Consider the following 18,491-nt stretch of genomic DNA (forward strand, 5'->3'; position numbering starts at 1 on the left):
TAAAGTTCAACGTCTTCCCGCTGATACCTGCCTTAAAAGCATCCCACATTACCCCTGAAGAAGTACTGCCTCAGTTAATCTCCCAATAAGTTGCTATCCAGTCGTTCATATGCTTAAGATAGCTTTCATCCTTAAGTAATCCTTTTTCAAAAGTCCATATCCACTCCCGCCTACCTGCTCTTGTGTATTTTAATATTAACACCAGCGGATTATGGTCACAGACGATCCAAGGGAATTTTGCGTTCTGACTTCTTGACAACAAAGAGTTTGAAATTAAAAAGTAGTCCAATCTGACACAGACCTTATGTGGAACAGAATAGTAAGTGATACCATCATTTGAAGGGTTCAAACTTGCCCACACATTCGTTAAGTAATTATGACATGCCAGATAGACTATTCTCGACATGTTTCTTTTTTACGACCTGGATAACGATGTCCCGGTTCTGTACCTAGCCCCCCCTACCCCGTTTATATTAAAATCTCCACACAAGATGACCGGCTGCAGCCAGGAAGCTAACTCTAGGTCTAAAAATAAAAAAAAATGGATCATCCTAAGTAGATCCATATACCGATCCTATAGGGACTACTTCATCATTAATTATGCATTCCAGAAGGACCCATCTACCCCACTGATCTTCCTTTTTTCTTCTAACTTTCACATCATTTCTTTTAGACAGTATAGCAACCCCTCTAATCTTTACCCCCTGCTTCGAATGAGCAAACAAAAAAAAATAGCTGCTCCAACAAAAAGCCCCTCGTCCCTTCTACATGCATCTCCTGTAAACAAACAAAATCAAGTCCCATTGATCTCAAGAGGGCAGTGACGTGTTGCTTTTTCAGATGATCATTCAGCCCGCACACATTGATAGTAGCAATCTGTACACTCCTTAAAACACATCGAATACCTGTCCCGTCCAATTAACAAATACATCAATACCCAAATTCCTCATTCCTTCTAAAGACCTTCTCATCCTTTTGTTACTACACCTCATATGACAACCCAACCATCTCAGACGTCATGCTGTGCTATACCATGTGAGGACAGGACATCAACCCCGGAAAGGCTCCTATCAACAAGTTAATACCAAAAAACCTGACTTCCTGCCCTTCAACCCCCTCAGAAATCTCCAAAAGCCTTATGTTGTTCTGCCTCTGGCGGTTCTTGAAATCCTCCAACTTCCATTGGACATTCTCGACCTCTTTCTCCTGTGCCTCCTTAAATGACTGTCACCTACTGACATCATCTTCCAGTCTTCCCGTTCTTTCCTCGACATGAGCTACCCTATCTGCCATGTCTTCGAATAGCTTGTTCATTTTTTCTCATAGAGCTCTGTATCTTCTTTGTTCCGTGCTTAGCTCTCCAACTCTCTGTCCTGGCTTCTCCCTGCATTTGCTTCAGAGTAGTATAGAGGAGATTCAATGAAGGGGCCTGAGGTGGGCTACCTGAATTGTTCTGCTCCACCTGCTTATCAATTTTGCCACCATCCTGAGATAATTATGAAGTAGCAGAGTAGTCCCAAAGAAGTTTCCTGTTGGCCCCAGTATTTAAGGGGCTGACTGGGAGTTTAGATTTTGATTTAGTTCTTCTCTTCTATTGAAAACCCCTATGAGCCGCAGGTCCCTTCTGTACCGACAAACTCACCACTGAGTCTGATTCTGAGCCACTGGATAGACTCCCTTCACTAGAGAGTGGGGAGCCTGAGTCATTGTTAAGGGGAAAAGAAACAATCCCTGCCAGGTTAGCCTAAATGTCCCTTCTCCTGGGTTAGCCTGCATGCCTGACTTGAAGTAACCACACCAACAGGTGATGAAGAGGTTGCTAGGGGGGTCTTTACATGGCTGCTCATATTACCAGTCAGTAGGGCCTCTCCCCCCGGTCGATCCCCCAGCTATCTTGGGCTTAGAACACCCAACTTCCTTCAGTATCTTGGAGAACTGCAGCCTTAAGGCCCGGCGGCGCAGGGTACGCCTAAATCCCCGGGATTCACCTGCCTTGTAAGCGGATTGTGGATTTGCGAACTCGCAATCCGCAAAATCCGCGAATTCTCGCGAATTTGCGGATTTTTTTTTTTTATGTACACACAGGTTTCTGCAAGTTCACGAGGGTTTTGTACAATTTCGCAAATTGCGAAATTGTACAAAACGCGTGCGAACTTGCAGCAACCCGTGCAAACACAATAATATGAAGAGAAAGAAGCTCCTGGTCACAGGAACAGCACGGGGATTGCGCTCATGAAAGTCAAGGATGCAAAGGCCTCTACCCAGCATCACAGCTGACTTTCCACGGTAGATTTGGGAAGAGGCACACCTGTCCAGCCTCGAAGACGCTCATGATTGTTTTTGGGCTAATGAATGAGTCACTGATTTTGAGCATCAACTAGTTTGAGCGACCATGCAAAGGCCGCCCTCTACCCAGCACCACAGCTGATTTTCCACAGTAGATTTGGGAAGAGGCACACCTGTCCAGCCTCGAAGACGCTCATGATTGTTTTTGGGCTAATGAATGAGTCACTGAATTTGAGCATCAACTAGTTCGAGCGCCCATGTGTGTGTTACTATGCAATCGTCCCGAAGGACGCAGGGGTCCCTTGAATGAGCTGTCCATCATAGTGGGTGAATGGCGGGAAGACGGTGCAAACCGCGAGTGTGTGCGCGGGGCCAAACGTGCGGGGCTTCCATGCGAGTTCACATGCCTCTTGTGTTCATAAAAGGTCAGAGAAAGATCAGTTCAGCCTGGCCTGTTGTAACTATTTTAGGATGGCGCCGGCAAGCTGCCAGCGCCATCCTAAAATAGTTACTAAGTTAGCTTCAACAGGAAGCTCTAATAGATAAAATCGAGCACCTGCTTTATTTTATCTATTAGAGCTTCCTGTTGAAGCTAACTTAGTAACTATTTTAGGATGGCGCTGGCAGCTTGCCGGCGCCATCCTAAAATAGTTACAACAGGCCAGGCTGCAAGTTTTGAACTTTTGCCCCCGGAAAAATCCGCCGCTCGCGGATTTTCGGTAAATTTGCGGGAGTTCGCGGATTGCGAATTTACCGAAAATCCGCAAAATCCACGAGCGGAACGGATTTTCCGCCCATGCTTACTGCCTTGTCAAAATAGAGACACAGACTCTTCATCTAGCGTAGAAGATGGTATTTATTAGCTGCAGCTAGTACAGTGGTCTTAGAAGTCATCAGTGCAACGAGGTTCAAAAGAGACTGCCACTTAACTCCGTGGCGTACAGGTTTATATACAATACAATACAATGCAAAATGCAATCACACTAGAGCATGAGCTATAGGTAAACGTTATAGACAATATTTTAAAACTAAAAAAGGCAACTCAGGTTCCTGGTTCTGTTTGTCATTCGACCCCTTAAGTAAATCACAAGTGAATCCACACAATTCAATTTACAAGCAGAAAAAACACAGCTGCATGTTGTTGAAGGACAGTCGAGAAACAGGAGAATGCATGAGACATGTAGCGAAGGACAGCAGATAACATAACTTAAAGGAAACAATGGTATGAAATGACATATAGTCCAGACGGGGATTAATCAGCCCGGACAGGGATTAGTGTACTCGGCCAGACCCTGACACTCGTTAGTAAACATAGGTGAGGAAGCCACCTGACACGCAAAGCAGAAACGACAAAAACATTGCGTTCGCCGAGCTGCCTGAGTGAGGGCAACCTAAAATGGCGGCGATCAAAAAATGGAGGCTGAGCACGAACAAATTCGTAATTTACAGAACCTCAGTCCCTCCTTTTGCCATTACTCAGGCAAAGACAAATCAACTCATGCTAATCTGAGTCAGAGTCAACACTGATGTTCATGAGATCTTCAAGCTGTTGCTGCATCATCATTCTAATATTCTCTGTCTTCTGAGCGGCAGATCGTGGAACACATAAAGTAGCCAACAGGCCACAAACTGCAGGACCACATTGAACGCATAAGCAACAAGAGAATATGACGGCTAAAATTGCTCCAAGGAACGTTAAGATCTTCCATCCCCAAGTTGACAATATTCCCCAAAACCATCCCATAAAAGACCAATCTCCTTCGTCCTGATGAATCGACTCGGAGACAGTGTGCAATTTAGAAATTGCTTGATATACTGCTGGAGCGTCATCTGGTATATAAATGCAGCAACTAGATCCGATCAATTTACAGACACCTCCTCGGTTTGCTAAGATCACGTCTAGCGCAATTCGATTTTGCAGCGTCATAAGACGGTCAGCTTGAAGTTCTGCGGTAATGTTACCTATCGCACCTGCAGTAACATTAATAGTGGTCTCAACCACTCAAACCAGTTGCCTAATGTGTCTGCTGTTGACCATCGGGCTCCAAAAGGGAAGGAATCCTTTAAGGAAATCTCCTCTTTCTTGTTCTGCCGTGTCTTTGGCATCGAATACGCCTCTGCTATGTCTAACTCTATGATGGTCAGATGAAGCCGTATATGTAGGGGGAAGGAGGAACGCTATGTAGCAGGTTCCAGAAAGTTGGAAGGTAACAAAGTATAAGCTCGATCGTTACAAACAAAATATGTTCCTTGTGACAGAACTAGCGGAGGAAAATCGAGGGATGAGAAAATGTATGTGTATGTACATTTCTGGTTATCGTCAACTTTCTTGCTGTTGATTTGGAGACAAAGAATACCTTTATGGGGCACAGTCCACACTGGGGAAGACTCGCCTTTTCTAGTTTTGTCACTGAGAATGGAGACATAGTGGGTAACATTCCATCCATCATAAGCTTTCTTTTCATCTAGTGGAATCTTACTCTTCTCTACAATCTTGGCCACTACCACTATACTTTTGATCAAGGAGCTGTGGCTAAAATCTAGTCCATTCCCAGAAGTTCTCACAGGGCTTCTAAGCCTGTTGTGGTATGCGGCTGAGAACATTGTCAAATAGGCCCAAGCTGAACCTTCGTATGAGAAAGGAAGAACCAAATATGGCATTTCCTTTTGTGTATTGTGTGGCATGAGTCCGCACACCCAACAATCAGTCATATTAATGGCCAACTGATGTTGGTGCAACAACTGAATAAACGTATTATTCATATTCTCGGCTCTCCTTATCTGTTCATGAGGGGGTAAAGTATGCATTTTGTGTGAAAAGACAGAAAGACGAGAAGGCAAAGAAGTTGTAGAATTAGCAACACTTCTTGATTGCAAAATATGCACGATCCATCCTGTGCAGGCTAATAAAATACACAAAAACATTAGAACACACAAAGTTACGCCAAATCGACTACTCAATAATTTACAATATTTTTATCTAATTTCCTGCTTCCTATTTTCCCTACCTACAATTATTGTACCATCCATCTTTGTCTAAAAAAAATGTCGCTCACGGCACTCTTTCTTAATCACTCAGCTAATCACTTCTGTATATCCTGAGGCACTAGCCACTTACTAAAAGAACAAAATCAGGTTACAGTCTGAGTCTCCTACCGTGACCCTGCGACTGAGACAGATGGCACATATAATAATATTATCACAAAAGGGCGAAAAAAGGGTCCAATTAGGAGTGTCTTTAATTAATAAAAAGAAATGTTCAAGAAAAATATTTAGTTTGGTTTGTTGGGTCTTGGTCTTAAGTTGTAGCGTGTTTTGCTCGGCACGGTCTGATCTTTAAACAATATTTCTGGATTCGTAGTGTCTATCCGACGATGCACAGGCACAGCAGCTTGAAGAATATTGTCATCTGCTTTTTCAGACTGAGTCCCATAAATCTGAGCATCACTGAATGGAACAAAACAAGGAACCGCTGCAGTATCCGATTCTCTTACACCATTGCGAATCCACTGATCAAAGGGTAATGGAAGTGGCACCTTTTTACAGTGCACTCCATGCACCCAGCTTCGCTTGCCAACTACCTTCACAGCCGTGTGAGTGACAAGCAGAACTTGCGTAGGGTTAGACCAACGAGGCTCCAAATTGTTAGTCCGTGGAAAATTTTTCACACAGACCCAGTCACCGGGCAAGATGGTGTGACCTGGGTCTGTGGAGGCCTCCGGCAGAACACTTTGCAGCTGTTGACGAATAACACTTAATTTAGTAGTCAAATCATGTAAATAGTCAATTAACAGAGGATATGGTATGTCTGAGTATCTTTTGGGGCGGGGGACGCCCCAACCATTAGCTGGGCACCCAAATACTACTTCATATGGGCTAAGTCCCATACGAGAGTGCACAGTAGTTCTGGTTGACAAAAGAGCTCGGGGCAACGCTCCAGGCCTGTACTGGCTTGGATCTTCGCCAGCCTAAGCTTGAACGTACCATTGTAACACTCAACCAAACCCGATGACTGTGGATAGTTTGCCGCATGGAATTTTTGTTTAATTCCAAGACCATAACATACTTTCTGCATAATCTGGCCCACAAATTCACTTCCATTGTCACTCCAGACAATGCGCAGCAAACCAAATCTAGGAAAGAATTCCTTAATCAATACTTTAGCAGTTGACAAAGCAATGTTATCTTTCAAGGGGTAGGCCTCTATCCAGCGGGAAAAGGCAGATACCACCACCAGAACATACTTGAGGTTGTTGCAGCGATCCATATGAATGTAATCAATCTTCAACACCTCAAAAGGATATGAAGGGGGAGCAAAATGACCTGCTGGGGTTGGGGTGCCTTTTCCTGGGTTATGCATTAAAGAAACAATGCAATGTTTAACCACATTTTCTGCACATTTCAGAATTCCTTCATTCTGCCATACCGGAGCCAAAAGCTTACATATGCCCTTTGCACTAATGTGAGCTGGACCATGGGCCATAGTCATGACCGGCAACACATAAGCGTCCAGTAACAACTATCGCTGATGTTCCGACAATTCTGTCCAACAACCCGTCGAATCTAACATTCCCGTCCTTTCTTTCCACGTACTCAATTCTTTCTCTGTCGCTTCTCCCTGAATCGTTTTCACGCTCTCAATCGTGTCTTCACACATTCCGATTTCCCTCACCCAATTTGCAGGGTCTGCCACATACATCCGACTAGTAGTGTTTCTAGCTGTAGTTTTCGCTACCTTGTCTGCAAACGCATTTCCATGACCCACATCATCTGCGATTTTCTTATGTGCGCTGCACTTTATGATCGCTGTCTGTGCTGGTAAAGTAAGTGACTCAAGAAGATCAGTCACTAACTGACCATGCTGAATCTTTGTCCCGTGGGAGGTGAAAAATCCTCTCTCCTTCCACAACTTTCCGAAACTATGCGCAACACCGAAGGCGCGCTGACTATCCGTGTACACATGCACTCTCTTTCCCTTCGACAGCACACACGCTCTAGTCAAAGCTATCAATTCAGTGGCTTGGGCTGAATTATGTCCGATACGTGCCGTCTCAACAATAGTGCGTAAGGTGGTGACAGCATAGGCAGAAGTGGTTTCTCCATTTGGAAGCTTAAAACAAGAACCGTCCACCCATAGGATCCCGTCCGGGTCCTTGAGCGAAGTGTCCTTTAAATCAATCCTCCCCTTCGTCTCTTCTTCTGTTCAAAGAAAACAATCATGCTTTTCCTGATCGTCTTTCTCATCTGGGAGTGGCAACAGTGTAGCTGGATTTAACGTGTTACATCTTTTGATATGTAAATGACTCGCTAGAAGTGTCAGCTCGTAACCAGACAAACGAGCACTCGTGAGATGCTGCGTCTTGGTTCTATTTAACAAAGTATCCACTGCATGTGGAACCATAACAATAAGTGTGTTATCCAATACTAATCCAGCAGACTGTCTAATAGAAATTGCGGCAGCTGCCGTAGCTCTGAGACAACTGGGCAAAGCTTTAGCTACTGGGTCTAATGTAGCGGAGAAATAGGCACATGGCCTTTGCTTATCTCCGAATTGCTGTGTCAAGACCGACAACGCGCAACCTTCTCTCTCGTGAACGTACAATGTAAAGGTTTTACTATAATCTGGGGTACCCAACACTGGAGCGGAACACAGGGCAGTACGTAAATCAACAAAACTTTTCTGCCATTCATCCGTCCAAGGGAGCGGATAGGGCGTATCTTTCAACGTTAATGCCACCAATGGTTTCGCCAAAAGTGAAAAATTGGGAATCCATTGTCTACGGTAGGAAGTAATACCCAAAAAGGCACGTACTTCTCTCTGTTTGGGGGGTACAGACATCTGTGAAATAGCATGCATACGTTCTGGGGTCAATTCCCTCCTTCGACAAGAGATGACCTAAATAGGTCACTTCTTGTCGGACATAGTGCAACTTGGAGGGCGATACTTTATGATTCAAAACAGCCAGATGATGCAACAACGCAACAGTCATGTTCCTACACACATCTTCCATATCAGCAGTCACCAGTAAATCATCCACATACTGAACAAGCGTAGCACCTGGAGGCAAAGAGAAAGTATCAAGTTGACATTTAAGAGCTTTGCTATAAATAGAGGGACTTTCACAATAGCCTTGAGGAGCTCTCTTAAATCGGAAGATTCGGCCTCCCAAAGAGAAACCAAAGATATCCCTACTTTCTTCAACAATGGGAATTCTAAAGAAAGCGTTCTTAAGATCTATTATCGAGAACCAAGCCGCTGAAGCAGGAATCATGGTCAATAAAGCTGTAATGTCCGGAACAACAGGGAACTGTGGTACCACTATTTTATTGACTTCCCTTAGGTCAATAACAAATCTATAGACAGGAGGCTGTGAAGGATCCGTCCTCTTAAGAATCAGAAGAACAGGACTGTTACAAACATTGCCTCTAGTCTCTTCGACCACACCTTTTGCGTGACCCACGAGGTTTGGAATTCAGCCGCATGATCCCGCAGGACTGTGCAAACGCGAACATGTCATTCGGACTCGCTATCTTCCTTCCAGCGGCAGTGTTGGTAAGATCACGTTCCCGAACACGCAGAAACTACAGTCTGGCAAAGAATATCTCTCGAGCATGATAAAACCTTCTCGAAAATGATCATTTTGCTCAGAAAAACTCCTCAGATTGTGATTTGGCTGTAGTCTTTTGTGCAAGGAGTCCTTTTGTTTCCACTCTTTTTTTCAAGAGGAAGGAAGTGCCCCTCAGTCTCCAACTTCCTGTTCCTGTCCAGCAGGCTACTCCCAGTGCTTTGTCCATGTGCTGTTCACTTTCTTTTGGATTTGGAGTTGAATGGATCACTTTTTGTGTATGTCTGCTACATGATATCATTGTATTAGATTTATTGAGGGCTTTTGGATTTGAGATTTTATTTTACAAGTAAGTTGGAGAATTGGTGTACATGTTTGTTTGATTGTTTGTTTCTTATCAGTTTTCTGGGCTTGTCATCTTTTAAAAAAATTATGTTGAGAGTGGCATGTGCTTTCAATAGGGCCCCAGTTGTATTTCTATGAAATTTCAGCCAGTAGGCCCAGAGGTACCCATGGGTCCAACCATGTTTCTGTGGTGTCTGTTGAATTTCAAGTTTTTAACATCATGGATGGTATTGGATTGAATTGCAAAATGTGGTTTTTGGAGTAGAATTCCAGTTTGTGTGTGTGTGTGTTAGTTAAATAAGGGTTTTTCAGCCAGTAGGTATCCCTATGAGTTCATGCAGTGATATCGGCCTGCTTGAGTTCATTGTATGTACTTTCTTGTTATTGTGAGAGGCCTGGTCATGTGGTGGCAGCCATTTTGTGGGACCAGCCACTGTGCTTTTGCCATAGACCTCCAAGCCTGTGGCCTACTCTGTCAGTAGGCCCAGAGATACTACTCATCATCGGTCATCATGGGTGTACGAAAGTTAAACAACTGTTTTTGTGGTATCTGTTGAATTTATCATCATGTATGGCATGGATGGCTTTGGATTGAATGGTAAAATATATTTTTTGGGGTGCAATTTCAGTTTCTGGATGTGTGATAAATAAATAGGGCTTTACAGCCAGTAGGTAACCCTAGGAGTTCAGCTTGCGTAGTTTTGGCAACTCTGCAAAGCGAGACAACGCAGACTTGAAGTTTTTGTCTTCTTTGCGCACTCAATCTGTGTGTTTGCGCACGCAATAACACATTTTTGTACAGTTCACGATGCGGAACACGCCGAATTTCCAATCTGCCGAACAATATCTCTTGAGCTGCATAAAACCTTCTCAAAATTGATGATTTTGTTCATTTTGCTGAAAAACTCCTCAGGTTGTCATTTGGTTGTAGCTTTTGGAGCATCAAGTCATTTTTCTTTTTAAACATTTTTTTTGAAAGAGAAAGGAAGTTCCCCAGAGTCTCCAACTTCCTGTTCTTGTTCTTTGTATGTACTTTATTGTTATTGTGGGTGGGCTGACCATGTGGGTGGCGGCCATTTTGTGAAGCCAAGTATTGTGCTTTTGCCATAGGCCTGAATTGTCTGTCTTCTCTTTCTTTTCATGTTGTTGTGGGTGGCCAGGCCATGTGGTAGTGGCCATTTTTTGGGACCATCCACTGGGCTTTTGCCATAGCCTGCATTGTCTGTCTTCTCTTTCTTTTCATGTTATTGTGGGTGGCCAGGTCATGTATTGGCGGCCATTTTGTGGGACCATCCACTGTGCTTTTGCCATAGGCCTCCAAACTTGTGGCCTAGTCTGCCAGTAGGCCCAGACTCCCAGAGGTACTCATCAGGGGTGCTTGAATCAAATGTTCCTATGTTGTCTGTTGAATTTAAACATCATTTAGGGAATGGATGGCATCAGATTGAATTCCAAAATGTGGTTTTTGGGGTGTAGTTAACTTTTTGGGTGTGTGGTAAATAAATGCCTTTGTTGCATGTGTATGTGTTGTTGTGGAACTTTTGAACCTTTTTGGCCATGCAGATTTTCTTTTTTGCTTTAAAGCTGTGTTGCGTAACAGGCATCCTTTGACTGGCCATATAGGGATATAGGCCTGCTTGAGTTCATTGTTTTCCGGGCCTTGCCCTTGTGCCTGTGATGAGTCACCATGTGGCTGGGGCCATTTTGTGGTGGTTGTAGTGTGCTGTTTTAGCCACATAGTCCTGTGTGTCTTTCCATTGTTCCTCTTGGCTTTCTGCTTCCATCCCAATTGCCAGCTGCAGGTCCCAGATACTGCATCCATCCCACATGATGAACAAATTAAGCCCAAACAGGTTCCACCACATTTGTATTTTTGTTCTTTGCTATTCTGCTATTATTACTCTTCCCGAGTGTACACAGTACACTAGTAGTAATTAAAATTAAAGCAAAACACATTCTACATTTGACTGATGCACTTTTGGCTTTTTTGCTTTTATGTGCACATAAGACTGAGGAGTAGGTGTCTGTCATCATTGCCCGTTGTACTGCCAGACAGACGTCCTGCTGTTATACGTGACGTGGCATGCGGTGTGACCTGACCAGACATCTCTGCAACTTGTGCAACTGAGTGCTGCTGACATCGGAAGAAGATGGGCCCAAAGAAAGCAGGTACCGGGTCCTGCAAGACCACAAACGTTGATGAGAAGAAGGAATAGGAGAAGGAAGTTACACTTAAGTCTGGTGTTCCCCCAACACCTTTTGTGGGAAACCAAACATTATGCCTGCAGCAGCGGTGGCCCAACCCACCAACCCAGGCCCAAGCAGATGAGTGGGGAAGAGGTAGCCAGCCTAATGGTAGAAAGCAGTGATGCTGAACCTGACCAAAACTTATCGCTATCTCAAAGTAGTACACAATCAACACAGGAGGGAACAACACAGCAGATAAGTGGTCAACAACAACAGCCGCAACCATCACCCGCAATATAGTTGTTGTTGCTCCTGAAGAAGGGGCAGTTCAGGAAATTGAGCCTCATGCAGAGGAAGAAGAGGAAGCCACTCATTCAGGAGATCCATTGTCTTCAAAATCCCCAGCATGGAAAAGGAGGATTAGTCCATTGAGTTCTTCACCAAGCATCCCTTCTGATGATCTAGATGCCACTTGGGAGTCACAACCTGAGCATGAGAGGGAGACACATCCTAAGATCAGGCTAGGGAGAATGAAAGTTCCAGAAAGCCTTACACTTTTCAAGGTCAATTTAGAACAGCAGGATACTGCTGATGAGCCGGTCATCACGAACAACACTCCGGGCCCGAGGACGTGGAGACCAACATTATTACCATATCCAGAATGGCTGCGTCTAGGGATGTAGCACGCATACCTCCAGCACAGGTAACACCAACACGACCACCAGCTTCCATATGTACATTAGCAAAGGGCCGGCACCGTCCTACATCCAGCACAAGCACCACCTCAGCAGAAGTAGGTAGTGGTACTGCACAGCCACACAGTTAAATTCAACACACACCCTCCAGTTCATCCGGCATTGGAAGTGACACCTCCAGCAGGAGACAAAAGTTAAGCTCCCCAGTGTGGGACTTCTGAACGGTTAGCAAAAAGGAGAACACTGCTGTATGCTCCATTTGTCATACCTCTGTTAGTCGTGGTAAGCTTGTTACAAACTATGGTACCGGAGGCCAAATGACCCATCTGAAAAAACACCACGCAATCAACTGGGAGGAACACCTTTGTCCTCCCAGCTGAGGGTCATTCGATGTGAACATAAAATGCCAGTCAAAGAACTCATCCAGGAGGTGCCAGCACGTTGGTACTCAACTTATTACATGCTTGATCGTCTGTTTGAGCAGAACATACCACTTATTGCTTATTTCATGACAAGAAGACTAGGGGATCCTACTGTGAAAGCCAAGACCATTGAGATGGGCCAATGGGACCTCGTTAAATGCCTGACAGAGATGCTACTTCCATTTGAGGTTGTCACACGTGAAGTCAGCAGGGAGGACTGTACTATGGGCCAAGCTATCCCATTGTTGTACATGCTAGAGCAACAGCTGAAGGAGGTGTCTGAAACGTACAAAGGTGTGGATGACAAAGTAGACGCATGTTATTTGGCGGACGCCTTAGCCGTTCACTAATCTGAAAATACAAGGATTCAAAATAACAGTGTGTCACATCGACATTACATTACTGCCACAATTTTGGATCCACTGTACAAATTATTTCTGAACAGTAATGGAGTAATTCTTTTTTCAGAAGTGGATGTTGCCAAGTACAAAACTTTGATAGCTGAAGAAGCCACTGATTTAGAAAATGAATGGCTCATAATTAGAGGCCTGCCACCCCAGGACAGAGCAAGTACTACCGGGCATCCAGAGTCAAGTTCCACTTCAGAGCCTGAGAGCGGAGTACAAAATATGTGAATCACAGCGGGAGCATGAGAGTAACTTCGAAGACATAAGTAGTGGATCACATGACCTACTTCTGTCCGATTTGCCAGAGCTTGAGGATAAGCTCTTCTTCCCTGACAACGAGGCTTTCAAATTGCTACTTTTCTTCCTTCCTTTATTTGTATGTGTATCTGTCTTTCTGGTTCGAATCAAATCACAACAAATCCATCAACACCATCTCCTATTTTTTTCCCTATTGGAGTTGCACGTTTGTGCATTTAACTGTCCACTCCAGTCCTGCTCCATCATCCTGACTCACCATAAATACATTTCTATCAAGCCAGACATTCGATGGAGAATAGTACAATAAATGTTGCCTCTAACAGTCCCTCCATAAGAAGTAAAACGTACATGACTATAGCTATCTTCTGTTTTGTTTCCGAGCCAAAACTCATCACTGTCCTAAGGCTACCGCCTCTGTTTACAGGCATCCACAACTCTTCACTGTCAGAACTTGAGCATGCATCCAAAAATAAACTCATCACTGTCAGAAGGCTGGGCATCTGATCTGACAGCCAAAGAGAAAAGCAAGACAGGTAATGATTAATGAATGATGCCATCCATTGCATTGGATGCTTGCTGACTTGCGAATGTGCATGAAGTCGAGCTATACTAGTTAATCTACAAGGTAAAAGTGACTCAAGTGACAGTCAATGTTTCCTTGTTGTTTAAAAAGTTAACCAGATTGTACTCCTACTACTGCAGGTGCATGCTAATATCCGTTGCAATTTTTCAATATGGGATATGGATGGACCTAATCGGAGTCACTCACTACAGACTGAGTTAGTGTTGAACAACACGTACACTGGCATAAAAGGTAAACAGTTCACAGCAATTCAATAAGAACCACAGAAGTCCTATGCTACATGTCCGTGTAGTGGTGGAGTCAAGTGTAGTGGTATGACTGACAGTAGCGCATTGATTTAGTCACTTAATTTGGAAAATGCTAGGTTGCTGTACATGCCTTTTGTCTGGCTTTGTCAAAATGTAAGGTAAATGGAGGTTGGGTCACGGCCCGGTGCCATGGGCCTGTTGCCTGAGCCATTGCTTGCTCCTGTCCTGTTGTTGTTATAGCTTAATGCTGTGTAAATAGAATAGACACAATGTATTCAAGCCACCTCCATCTGAAAGTGTTCTTGCTCAACAGTCTTGTCCTCTTGCACTCCACCGTAATTGTTTTTTTTTATCAATTTATTTTTCAATACCCCTTTGGTTTTTCCATCTACACTTACAGGCCAGTCTTTGCCCACTGCTATTATACTGGGAACAACGACATCAGGCAGGCAGTTGCATTCAAGAATGATGTGCAGAGTGTCCATGGAAGGGAGGACCAAGATGAATGACGAGATGCAACTCCACAATTGGACCTGGATAATAGAGTTACTTTAGTATCATTCATCATTCGTATTTTAAATAATTTGATTCCTTTTTTCTCTTCAATCATTACGACTGTATGTTGTTTTGTAGTTGTTTTTTTTGCTAATTGATCCCTACAACTATTTCTTAATTTTCTTTGCTAGCTTTAAAAGTAAGCCCGGTACAGCATGTAATTTAATTTGGGTCTCTCTGAGGGCATGCAGGCAAGACTAATTTCATATACTGCTGCCCTGTACTGTATATTTGTCTAGTAGAAGTTAGTAAGTACTACTCATTAACCATCAAGTTATCTTCATCATGCATGCATTTCCTTTTTCTCCCTTTATAGATATATTGGATAGTGGATCATGGTCATCTTCCAAGATGGTGTTTTTCTTTTGTTGTGTCCATGCACCTATGCTGTCTATGATGATTGAATACATCCAGGTATCCATCCATTAAAAGTAAATGTCTATCATTCTTTTTTATATATCTCTTAACAAACCTTAGTTAGGTTTACCAACAACTATCCATGTGTCCGCTCCTTCCTTGCTTGCCTTGGCTTTGATTTTGACCCATAAACAAGGCTGATGATTCTTGCTATCTAGTACCCACCCATACTGTGTCGCCTACCCAGGCAGGTATCCAGCCATCCTTCAACAGCCCATGCATCTGATCTGATTCCTATCAGCCACCCATGCATGCTTCTAATATATCCTTCTCTGCCAGTCATATCACTTCTGGCCTGACCTTCCTCCTTCCTCCTTCAACCCATCTTTCCCTTTTTGTTCACCAACACATCCATAAAGGTCATCTGATCTGCCTTTTAGTATTCTCCATAAAACTTTCACAGCTGAGTTGGAGTCAGATAGAGAGGCCTTTGGTTACTCAACTCACACTGGTAATGCTATTGCGAATGCATTGCTAAAGCTAAGTAAAGGGTGTCTTTTTCAACCATTGTACAATGTTCACTACAACTTCATACTTCATAAGTCGCACAGTACAGTGAGTGAAGTGACCCTTCCAGCTAGTAGTAATGCCAATAAGTAATGAATATAAATTACCACCGCCTGCCACTGCTGCTGGCTCCCCCTCATAGCTCCAGCAGGTGCAGCATCTTCGCCTGCCCCCTGGGAATGGCAGCATCGCCATCGCTGCTGGCCCCGCCGTAAACTGGTGGTTGGTACTGGTAGTACGCCTAGAAAAAAAATTATAAATTTTTAGATGCCTGCACACCTCCCCCTATATTATTCATTTTCACTAGGCAGATTGAAAAAAAGTTATGGTACAGCATACATCATCACTAGTCCAAAGCGAGTACTAGACTTGAGTAGAACCAGACATTAGTAGTGAAATGAAACCTAGGGTCATCTCTAGTCCTACTCTACTCTTTGGTAAGTTAGCCTGAGCCATGTAACCATTTTAGATACATGTTGACTCTTTTGCGCATGTTACCTCGCAGCCTTTGAGGCCACATGACTGTTGTGTACAAGTGAAGAGGTCGAAAACAAGCCACTTTTTTATGGAGTTCGGTTAGTCCGTATTGCTTAGCCATAACATGTTACACTTTTTGGCATGACTGCAGAATGCTTGCATAATTGCATTATACTGTCTAACACGCACCATTTATCTCATAATAGGCTGAAGAGTCCCTAAATCAGAGATTTGCAGAGCTTATGATGCATGTAACCAGTATTTCTAGGTTCTACGGTGAGGGTTCTCCCAGAATTCGCACAGATCTTTTGTCTTCTATCATGCACTTGTGACAAATGGTTACTATTTTAATCTTATGCATTTTGCTGTTGGAGCTGGCTGTAGTACTATTTTCATAGAACAACGTACAGAGCTTGTTATTTGAAACTGAATAAACCTTTTGAACTTACACATAGACTCTGTGGTATTTGGTGTGGTGTGGTGTGGTGGGGTGGACTTGCACGAGTGAGTGAGCGATACGGTGTTATGTTCTGGGTTGTGAAATCATTGGGTATCTTTGTGTGGGGGTTCGGGACCTAATGAGACACTATAGCTAGTTGGTCAGGGGATTGTGGGTATTTCTGACTGAGGTGTGAGTAAGGTCCAACCTCCCATCACCAACATCCTATTTTCTTGTGCATAGTTTTGTATGTGGCTGTGCAGAATCCCCACAACAGTAGTAGCAAGTATGTACTATCCTAACAAAAATACTAGTCAAATGGTTGGACATTTTGTTGGTGTGATTTGTCAAAGCCTCAACATTAAAGAGGACAACCCAAAGGACAGGACCCAGTGGCTAGAGCTATTGGTCAATCTGAGTTATATTAAAAAAAATACCTTAAATAAAGAGTGGCCAACTGGGCAAGCTAAGCTACAGACAGACTAATAGCAGTAGTACAGAGAGCCGTAGCAGAGGAATTTAGAACTTGAAGGAACTTAGATGCAGGGATAACTAGAATTTGGAAACAGATAGTCAAGGTCAAAGAAGCTTTTGTAAAAAATATAATTAGGAAGTGGAACCATAATTAACAGTTCAGAAAAAAAAAATAAGGTGCAGTAAAAGATAGGGAAATATAATTGTTACCACTGAAGGACTAACTGGGGCCACCAGCAGGGCCCTCGGCAGAGGAGCAGTCCTCTGGAGATTGTCCCGTTGACTCGGAACCCGTCTTCTTGCCCCTAGATGGTGCTGATCTTGTAAGATTTAATAAAGAAAGAGACAAACATTAATGAGTGCTGTGAAACAAATAAATCATTTAAAGAAACGCTCAAAACATTTTTTAGGAAACAAAAATTGCAATAAAATGGACCCATCTAATCAGATCATTTACTGGCTTGCACGATTCACGGACCGTCTACCTGTTTATGAATACTAATCCAATGTTCCATCATCATTCTGATTCCAGAATACTAATGAAGCCTAAGTACCACCTGACCTAGACCACCTATCCAGACGGGCCAATTGTTCAGTAAGTCTGCATTTCCATTTTATTTTACCTTCAAAAATGCATAGATGAGATGGAGGACTCAACATATGCATACATTTGTGCATACATCAAATTGTTGGTTGGCTCCGTCTGATCGTTGTTCTGCTACTGACTGACACTGCTAAGCCTACCACTCAGTAAACAAACTACAAAAGGTTCTACGGAGGATTGGGGTAAGCAGCACTCAGTGAAAGAGAAGGCGTAACGCAGACCGTAAAAAAATTATGAACTAATAGTAACTAAACCTAGCATCCATCCACCACTATTTCACAGGAGGACAATGGAAGGACTAGAGTCTCTCTAGCAATAGCATTATCTAACTTCAGTTCTCTAAAGTAAACTCTTACATTAATCAGCCTAAGCCAGCACAAAGTTGCAAACAAGTGAGAGATACGCCGAGCACCTGTGTCCTAAAATCACAGAAGAGTTTTAAATGTAATTTACCTGCAATGTAGGCAGCAGTAATATTGTTATTCGTCAAAAAATTATACACAACAATACTTACACCACTATATATTAGCTACTCACCAAGCCCCACAACCTAAAAACCTAGCAGGTCCAACAGGTCCTGCTCCAGGTCCAGGATGTCTGACCACCGGTGGGAAAGATGGTTATGGGTGTGCTGGACACCTGAGCAGCGAAACACTGCCCGGCGTACCTTCACCCACCGACAGTGATGCTCCTAGGTGGGGTACCCGGAGCCGGGCCTGCTGCCTGCTGCCAAGGTCAAGAGGAGGTGGCGCTGGATAAAAAATACAAGGGTGGCCGCCTCGCCAAAAAGCTGCCGGGCCGACACACCTGCAAGGCGCATTCTGGCGCAAGTCAGGCAGCTCTTGGGCACAGGCGCCTTGCCCTTGGACCGCTGCTAGTGCTGCTGCTACCCTTGGCCATGGTTCTGGGTATGTCGGAGGAGGAAAGTAAAAGTTAGAAGGAAAAAATAAAGTCAGGGGGAAGAAGTAGGAGCTTAAAGATAGAAGTAATAGAAAACAGTAGAAAAGTAAAAAAGAACACA

The sequence above is a fragment of the Lissotriton vulgaris genome, chromosome 3_1 (assembly GCF_964263255.1).
Source record: "Lissotriton vulgaris chromosome 3_1, aLisVul1.2, whole genome shotgun sequence".
Classification (NCBI taxonomy): Eukaryota; Metazoa; Chordata; class Amphibia; order Caudata; family Salamandridae; genus Lissotriton; species Lissotriton vulgaris.